The sequence below is a fragment of the Symphodus melops genome, assembly GCF_947650265.1.
Source record: "Symphodus melops genome assembly, chromosome: 11".
Classification (NCBI taxonomy): Eukaryota; Metazoa; Chordata; class Actinopteri; order Labriformes; family Labridae; genus Symphodus; species Symphodus melops.
This window is the reverse complement of record NC_136701.1, coordinates 25,274,043-25,283,892: the sequence shown is the minus strand read 5'-3', so window position 1 is coordinate 25,283,892 and position 9,850 is coordinate 25,274,043. Positions and strand designations below refer to the sequence as shown.

The following is a 9,850-nucleotide window of genomic DNA, read 5'->3' as shown; positions in this document are numbered from 1 at the left end:
TATTTCCACGGGTTATCCAGGGAATAATCAACTTTTAATTTGGCGGCTAATCTAGTTAGTCGCTGCAGAGCTCGACCGCCTCCCTGAAGTGATTTACAGAGAAGAAGAAGAAGAAGAGAGGCAGAGCTGAAAACCCTACGAGGAAATCGCTTGAAAAATCACTATCAGAGGTTTCTCAGATTTTCTGTCCCGGGGATATCCAAACATTTGTGGAATTACAATAAGGGCAGAAATCAGAAAAAGGAGGGGAAAAGCGATGAGAGAGGGAAGATTTTGAGGAGTATTGCCTGCAGGAGTGCATCAGCCTCCCTTGTTAACTAAAGCAAAGTTGATGCAATAGCATATTAACTGAAGTCAGTCAATGGATTTTATCAATGCTGGGTTCCATTAATAGACAGCCTGCAGCACAGAGCCGCAGTGTGGAAAAGGACTCGCACACGGATTGGGAAGAACTTTTTGTGCTTTACTGTTTTTTATTCTTTAAAAGAAATAAAAGCGTAAAGATGCTTCCAATCTGTGCATGCAGATTTCTTTTTTCATGCTAAAGCAAAAGAAAGAAAGAAAGAAGTTGAACCGTTTTCACATTACAAACAGGCAGATTCTTGTTGAAAGTTTTAGCCGTTATTGATAGATGAAGACAGAGCGAGCACACGTGGGAAAGAGCGGGGTAGATGTGCATGCAAGGAGCAGACTGGGAGTAGAACCTACGGCCCATTCTTCAAAGACTTTAGCCTTGGTAAACCGGCGCAGCTCAACCAGCTCTGCAAACGAGCTGAAGTTTAATTTTGACCTGTTGTTGCAGCATCAGGAGGGACCGAAACGTTGGGAGTTTTTCCTAATAAATTGGCGATACGTGCAATACCGTTCACATCGGATTCGTTTCTGGAACGTCAGCGCAGCAAAGTTTACCCATCAGCTGTACACGCATCACGAGAGAGAACTACAAGATCATTTTGTCGTTGTTGTTTGTTTGGTGTCTGTACATTGTGCTTTAAATTAGCTCTTAATTCTCCACAGCTTGACGGCAGAAAAAAAAAAGTCTGGGTAGGCGTTCAGCTCACCTCAAACCTTTACTTTAAAAGATCTAAATAACCTGCATTCACAGATCCTCTATGGTGATTAATTGTTGTCTTAATGGGAGTAATGAGAGAAGTAACGATAACACAGGGGTCTCCATTAGCACAAACTGGGAGGTGATTGGGTGAAACCTCCTGGACGGTTGCTTAGGAATGCAGAAATCAAAGACTGAGTTCACAGGGGTGTGTGTGCGAGTGTGTGTGTGTGTGTGTGTGTGTGTGTGTGTGTGTGTGTGAGGGTACCAAAGCGTTGGCCTTTCTCGGAGTGTGTTCAGCTCCTTAGAGGTTCTCGGTGGGAAAGGAGAGCGAAGCGTTGCTGGGGAGCCGATGAAGAGATGAAGGTGAGGACGGCGATCCAAACGCTGCAAAAAGTGAGGGTAGACTCCAAAGAGGGACGTTGTAGGTGAGGACTGTAACTTCAGGTCCAGGTGTTCGCGTTGTTCAGGTGGTGTTGGTAAGAACGCATTTCCATATACTTGAATGTATAGGAGTGTGTGTGTGTGTGTGTGTGTGTGTGTGTGTGTGTGTGTGTGTGTGTGTGTGTGTGTGGTCTGCAAACAACAAAAGCAGAAATCAAGAACTGTCCTGATCAAAGCTCACCCAAATAATATTGCTTGTACAAATAGCTTGTGTTATTCATTTCCATGTAACAGTTAACACAATTACTAGCATAAATGCTATTTTACTGATCAAATTAAAACAGAATTTAAATGAGGTGGCACGCGCCTTTATAGCTTAATATACAACAAACCAGTACTGCTAATTACTATGCTAAACGCTAGCATGCTAATCGTTAGCGTGCTAATCGCTAGTGCTACGATTCCTGAACAAGTCTCATGGAGAAGTTTGTTATTTCACATGCTCGGCCCGCATGAGCACACACGACACCAAGAATTAAAATGACCCCCGATAAGAGATTCTCATTAGCATGCAACAAACACAGAAAGCCAGATAAACCCGAATCAAACCGGTTATCTAAACTTCTATTACGAGCTTTGGAGACAAGATTAGCCAACTTAAAGCGTCACGGTCTCAGAGTTGTGCCTCATCTGTGAACAATAGGGGCATTAGTCTAACTGAATTAGATTTATATATAAGGAACATGTTTGGAATGAATAATTCAATAAGTATTCAATAAGTAGAAAGTGATGAAGTGATGGACTCAGCTTAATCTGATGGAAATCTCTTCTCAGCAACTTGATTTTTTTTTTTTTTTTTTTTTTTGCAGCGTTCTCAGCGCAGCCCGCGGTGAAGAGGCCAGGGGCTTCATTAGAGAGATCTGGAGGCCGACCCTATCAGCCTGGGGGCACACGGGAGAGGGGGTGTGGGGGGTCTATACCAAACCGAACGCCCGTCTCTCCACTGGAGAGCTCCCCTGGGCTCCCCGCGACCGACCTCCTGCTTCTGTGGATGGGCCAGAAAAATCAACGGCGTTCCCCTTTGAACAACCTCCTCCTCCTCCTCCTCCAGCTTCTCTGTCTCTCCTGCACTCTCTCTCTCTCCTTCTCCCCTCGCTCCCTTTCTCTGTGGACCTAATGAATGATTCATTTAACCCCTCCAACACCACCCAACTCCTCGCCTTTTCACCCAACCACCCGTCTTCCACTCCTTAGCACTTTACTTTCATTCTGTTCTCCTTTTTTCTTGATTGGGAGGATGGATTTCACGTTCCCGTTTTATAAAAAAAAAAAGGGGGTAAAAAAAAAAAAGTGCAAAGATGGACTCGGGTGGGCTCGCAGTGGTTGGTGGGCTTTAAAAAGGAAACAGAGGGAACAACAAAGGGAGGAACAAACGCTCATTTGTGTCACAGATCCCTCCGTGCATCCCATTAAAGGCAATGTTTGACAAATTACTTTACACAGCTTGGATTTTTATTAACCCTGTGTGTGTGAGTGTGTGTGTGTGTGTGTGTGTAGGGATTACTTGTCAGGCACACACACTCCTCTCTGAACCGCTAATGAGGGCGAGATGGTAGAAAAGCCCTTTAAATGAGGTGTAAGGACACACGAGCGGCAGAACAAGGAGGCCTGGCTGCTCAGATGAAATCAGTTACAGGCCTTATTATCTTGGAGGAGTCGTTAATGTAATGGAATAATTGGTGGGGACACGAAAGAGCTAATTGCCATGATGAAACCAAATTTCTAACATGAAAGAGGAAGTAAATGAATCTAGATGGCGCACTTGAAAGACTGGCAGAATCTGGGGACAGTTTCAAAGATGAGGTTTTTATATTCTGGGATTCCTTTTCCCTGGGCTCTGACTCACAGGCCGCTGTGATGAAAACAGGCGAAATTTGATTGGAGAAGAGATCTCTCTTAACTTCATGTCAGCGAGGGGAAAGTAGAGCGTCTCCTACAAGGGGAGAAGAAGAAGAGATGGCAGCAGGGGGGGCGGAATCGGGTCCGTGTGGGTTTTTACGAAAAGACAGTTTTGGGGGAAAAACAACAAAACGCGCGTGCCATCACCCGGCAGTTCGGCGCTGAGATCACACCGCCGTTGTTAATATTTCATATAAATGTGAAAGCAAGAAAAAGAAGAAGGATTGTTTGAGAAAATGAAGGTCGTCCTGCCAGACTTGGGGAAAGAAAAATCCATACAGGGTAACGAGACTTAAGACTATAAATGAATATTGCATAAAAACCGAAGTAACGGCAAGTTTTAGAGACGGACACAGTTAGAGAAACTTCCAACCACCAAGTGAGCGTTTGACTGAAAACATGCAGAAACCATTAAGACACTGGGATCTTTACCTCTTAATGTAACCTAGAGGACTTAACATATCGGGGCACCAGACGGCCTCGTGGGTGGACGGTCTCGCTCCCCACACACAGAGGCTGTGGACCTGGTTGCAGCTGCAGTGGGTTCGGGTCCTCTGTTATAGACGGTCTGATCCAGTGTCACAGACTGCGTATAAAGATGGACGCATAGACTCAGTGAAGCAGAGTTTTGAAGCCTTTCAATGGCGGTCACCATGTTGGAAACGCTGAACCATCTTTCAGTTTGAATATGAAATGTAACGGGAGGTGGATCAACGTTACATGACTGATGTCTTTGTTTAAGCGAGCGAACGAGGAAAAGCAGTGAATGAAATGTGTGTGGAAGTGTTCTGGTTTCCAGATCTGTAAAATCATGATGGGTTCAAAGACAGAACTCATCGTAACAGTCCCTGTATGTTTGTCTCTTGGTTGTTCAGATGGAACCTCTTGGCCGTTCTGTCGGGCGGAGACTCTCATCCCAGGACAGTTTTCGCCCTGATTTGCATTTTTCTTTAAAGCAGATTTTTGGCTCCCAAAAAGCGAAATATTAGCAAAATCTGTCAAGGTCAAAATGCATCAAATGCACATGAGTAAAGTAAAGGAGTTTGACAAATGCACGATTAAGGGTCTTCTTCTTCTTCTTTGTTTCTCTGTGAATTAACTAGTTAACCTCACACAGCCTTGTTATATGACGGAGTGTGTTCTAGTTGGACGCTGTGTGTTTTCTTGTGAGCAGACACGCTTGGCAGTGACATCTGAGAGGCTCGAGACACAACAGCTTCAGCTCCCTCTCTGCTTCCTCTGGAGGAGTCTGAGCCTGAAGACGACTCCCGGGCCAAGTGGCAGCACTTCAGAAACCAAGAGAGTGGCCTGCCCCTCTTACACGACTTAATCATGGTGCCAGATCTGCTATCAGGGGAGGGAAGGGTTCTCTGTATCCTCCCCCATTAAAAACAACAACTTGCATGCATGGACTCAGACGTAGATGTTTCATATGTGATATTTTCTGTCATGCGTCCTACACCAGCAGTTTCATCAGTGCAAACACAAGATGAAGTTCAAAGTGTTCGAACTGTCCTGGAGCCAAACCTGCTCAAAACAACTTAAAAACCGAGTCCCTGGTTTGTGCTGGTCTGAGGCTGCAGCCGCCCACGAGAAGCGTCTCCTGATTGATGCGTGTTTTCTGCCTTTTGATCGCTTATTATCCAGGATGAATAATTCAAAGTACTAAAAAGTTAATATAGACTCAAGGAAATCTTTCCAATTTGGACTTCTGAGATGAGAGGAGAGATTTGATAGACATGAAGTGTGGACTCGTGGTGTGGATGGAGAGGGGACGGGACACGGCTGGGGAAAGAAAAAAACAAAAAAACGACAGGAAAATGGACGAGAGAGGAAAGAGAGGAAAAGAGGCAAGAGAGGGAAAGAGGCGCTGTAGCAGGAGGAGGAGAGGTGTGGCAGAACGGGCCGAGGGGAACCCGCCCCCCTAATTGGTACTTAAACACCCGCGCCGAGCAGAACTGTTGCTATCATAAGAAATTGATGAATTAACTGAGTGAGAGAGATAGGCAGAGAGAGAGAGAGAGCAGGAGTCTGCGGGACGGCAGAGAGAGAGAGAGAGAGAGAGAGGGTTCTGAATCTTTTAAGAGGATAACTTACTTGGGCAAAACAGCTGTTTATGCATTATTTGTGCGGCGAGCCATTTACCACCGTTTAGGATGAAAACCGAGGTTCCCGGGCTGCAGGAGTTGCCCGCGGGGACACAGGGGGGTTTTGGGAGGGACCCGGCGGCCCATCAGTCACTGATAAGAAAAGATGAAAAATTAATTTGCTGGTAGTTTCGTTTTAAAGACTCAGATATCGGCCTGTCAGTCTGTGAGCTTTCGTTTAAGTGACAAACAGGCGTGCAGGGATTAAGGCGAGAGGAGGTGGGCCGATGGCGAGGCTGCGCCCTCATTATCATTTCATAGAAGATATTTATTTCCTGAAGGTGTGTTGACGTGTGTTCAACGCTCTCGTGTTTAAATTATTCCAACCACAAACTCAAAAAACCGCTCGTCCTTATTTCAAACTGCTCGAACACGTGAGCTCGGACAAATCTGACTTTTTAATCATTCGTGCCCGAGCACAGCGCGGCGCGGGTTGCCAGTGTTATCGCGCCCTTTGGCAAACAGGATCTCAAAGGGCAGTCCACCATTGCATCAATAACTCGAAACACGAGGCCAGAGTTACACACCGCGGTCAACAGGCGACGTCTGAGAGACGCCATCCTCCCTGTTGAAAGTTATTTTATCATAAAATAAACATTTAAAAAGGACTATTTTAAGGTGGAGGAGTTACATATTGTTGCTTTAAAAGCCGAATCCAGCGGGGAATCCGAGCGGCTTCCCCCTGAAGGCCAGTCGGATGAGCCTGCAGACAAACAGGAATGTGGATAATGGTAGAACCGTGTATCCAGAGAGGCTAAATGTTTATCTCTGCTCCATCCATCACATCTCGAATATGATAAAAAACAGCTATCAGACTCCGAGGAGTAGTTTGCAAGGAAACACACTTAGCTTGTTTCAGAGCATTTAGATGAAGTCACTTTAAATGGATGTAAACTGAGAGGTTTTCAGACGGCGACCTGCTCGACGTTCTCTCGTTTCTGAATGATGAACGAGTGAAGACGGGCGGAGGAGCCGATTAACAAACGGTGGCCTCCTTAAACTCTGTCCGGATCTGACAGCATCGCTCTTTCACTTTGATCACTTCAAAGAAAGCCTTGAAGATCTGCTGCAGTCTCACTGATCAGGAAATCAGATCATCGCCTGTCACTCAAGTCCGAGCTGACTGCGAGCGCCGCGGCCACGTCTTCAAAACACACCACGAGAGCGGAGAGAACATCCGAGTGAAAAACGCCAACAAGACTTGAAGATGTCAGCGCTTGTGTTGACTGTGAGATCTCACACATCTCCGAGGCTGTGTGCTGCTGGGTCAAAGGTCAAATCTCTTCTGATGAGTTTGTGTATGTGGGCTCACTGAGAAACCTTGTTTAAAATGGTGCATTTGTTTCATTCTGCTTTGCGGGGGGACCGGTTAGATCCCTGCTAGCTAACATTACTTAGCCGTCATACATCATTGCAAGGTCGCTTTCTAACCCCCTGCATCCACGCGTTGGAAACCCCTCCACTTTCAGAGCTTGCTGCTGTGATGGCAGACAGTCATGTGGTTTCAGTGTCGTCTGTGCAGGTGTGTGTGTCGTCTTCGTCTTCCCGCCTCTGTCACCTGCCCTCTCGTCTCGTCCGCCTTCCCCTCTCCTGTCATCTCTCCTGTTGCCGTGGCGACTGCCTCGGGGCGACAGACACTTCCATGTCATGCCGGGGCGGCTCTGATGCTGATGGGTCCTGATGGGAGGGAGCTTTGTCGCTGTTTGTTCACCTAAAGCAGCAGCTTGTCACAGCAGCACCTGAGAGGAGAGCTGTCTCTCTGAGACACAGAAACCCGCGCTGACGCCTCACTTCTTCTGATCGACCTGTGACGACTGCTCTCCTTCTCTCTACATTATACACATCTCTCTGACTGAGTGGCATTGTAAACGGTAGGAGTATGTACAGAAGGATTCACAACCTAAAACAGCATTTTAATTGTGGCGTTTTTTTTTCTACTGGATTGTCAATGTTTATCCAAAGGATCCTGATGTGATGGCTTTTATAAAAGCTCCAGTCGTGTTATTAAAGTACTGTGGACCAAGTCTGGAAACCAGTCCGGTGTCTGCAGAGGTGTCAGCTACCTTTCCTGAGCCGAGGTGCTCAGGTCCAATGACAGTGGGAAACCTCCCTAAGGGGGCCCCCCCATCTCTCTCCATACCCAGCACTGCATGCATTGTTTGTTGTGAAAACCAAACTTTGTCATTTAAAGTCTCTGAAGAAAATATTAGCAGGACTGAAGAGGAGAGAAGTTCTGGTAGACGTAAGGGGGATCAGGCGAGGGGCCCCCAATGAAAGTTGCCCAGGGCCCCAACAGTCTCGAGGGTCCCCACTGAGCACAGTACAATAGATCTTTTCCTGAATAAACTCAACTCAATGCTAATTATTTTAGCAAGTTAATGGTATTTTCCAGTTTGTGTTAGCATTAAGCTAATGAACTAAGACATGCATGGTGGTCCATCAGTGCCCACCCTGGAGCACAATGCAGATGGATGGATGGATCAAATCCTCTTCCGAATGATGTCACTGCGGCTTAAACGGAGGAGGGGCGGACGCTGCCTGGGATATCATCATTCAGGCCGGGCGCGTGGGGCGAGTCGTGATTAGCCGGCAATTTATTCCGGCGGGTGCGATTTGGAGGAAAGGGGCCCTGAAATGGTAATGTGTTTAAATGTCAGAGGAAAGGTACGCTTCTCATCAACCTTTGGTCACCCGTCCGCTTTGAATATTCTTATTGCCGTCATGTATTAGTAATGAGAGTTGAAAAGTAAGTAAAATTTAACCTTCCCTGTACCTGAGGAAACTATGAATATTAACGAGGCCTATTATGTGTACCTGATCTGAAAGAATTTTAACCCCGCGTCTGCCTTGGCTGCATGCCTTGCTGGCTCTCTAAATCCATCTCTTTCCTCCTTCTCTTGATTCCCAAACTCCATTTTTCCCTCCTCTCTGCTCTTATTGTTTTCTCTTTTTTTCCACGCCTGTGTCTGCGGATCATTCCCACCTTGCTTCTCCTAACCCACTGCTCCCTCTTTCTCTCCTTCATTTTTATTGTTTTCTTCTGTCTTCTGTTCCTCCACCTTCACGTTAACCACCAACCAAGTGTGTCCGGACGGTAAGGAACACGGCATGTTGGAGAGAGGAAGGAGTGGAACCGCTGGAGAATTCAGTTTTCCAAATAATCCCCAAACTTTTCTTTATGAGCGTGCCTGTAACTGTTTGTTGTGTAACAGCACGAAAAGCACAGGTTTCACTTTTACTTAATCTCAAACTTCTTAGGGTTTAAAGGTCACATGATCTCCTCCTCTTCAGTATGTGTGTGAAGTGTGTTGTTGTAAATCCACTCTGATCCTGTATTTGATCATGTCTATAAACCCCTCTATTTCAGCCCTGCTCAGAACAGGCTGTTTCTGTGTCTGTAGCTTTAAATATGTAAATGAGCTGTGTCTGACCACGCCCCCTCTCTGGAAGGGCTCGGGTGTACTCGCTGCTTTCTGGCTCCATGTCCTATTGTTTACGGTGAGAAGGCAGACTCAGAGGGCAGAACAAACACCTAGCTGTGGGAGTGTCACCCACCTGGGGGAGGGGCTACTGCCCTTTGTGATGTCATGAAGGGAACATCTCCAAACGGCCTGTTTGAGCAGGCAGGAGACGGAGAGGATGGACTTTTCTCATCATCATTCCCCAACCCTTTTTGAAATCCGATTGGAGCAGGATTTGACACTGTAAACACTCTGACTCATTGACTTGTGACACACACACACACACACACACACACACACACACACACACACACACACACACACACACACACACACACACACACACACACACACACACACACACACACACACACACACACACACACACACACACACACACACACCATCTGAGTCTGTCATTCCTCCCCGTCATGAGAGGGGAGGGGGCTGTTTACCATGCAGAGCTGATGTTTGCAGAGACCAGGCAAAAGTGGAGTGTGTGTGTGTGTGTGTGTGTGTGTGTGTGTGTGATAGATGGGGGGTGTCTTCCTCCCTGGATTAAGGCTTGATCAAGGCGCCCTCGACACACAAACACACCCTCACTCCGACGTCCCCCTGAGAGCCTGGGGTTTTTGGGGGTTTTCGGGGGGGGGGGGGTCTTTGGATAACAAAGACAGACGAGATGTTTGATGCAAAATCCAACAGTCTCTCTCTCTTCCTCGATCTGTTTTACTGTCACTGATGATCTGCACACGTTACATCTTCAGGACTGTCACGTGTCCGTCCTGCAGCAAACCCTGCAGTGAAAACATTTTATTACTCTCTCTCTTTATGTCTTAATTACACTC

General features: G+C 46.6%; 1 long non-coding RNA gene across 1 annotated transcript; it reads left to right on the top strand.

The window, feature by feature from the left end:
* The first annotated feature begins 1,232 nt into the window (after nucleotides 1-1,232).
* Nucleotides 1,233-2,933, top strand: LOC306831157. Its single transcript, XR_013780062.1, has 2 exons — nucleotides 1,233-1,479; nucleotides 2,305-2,933. It is a non-coding gene; the product is annotated as an uncharacterized lncRNA (long non-coding RNA).
* Nucleotides 2,934-9,850: the final 6,917 nt, after the last annotated feature.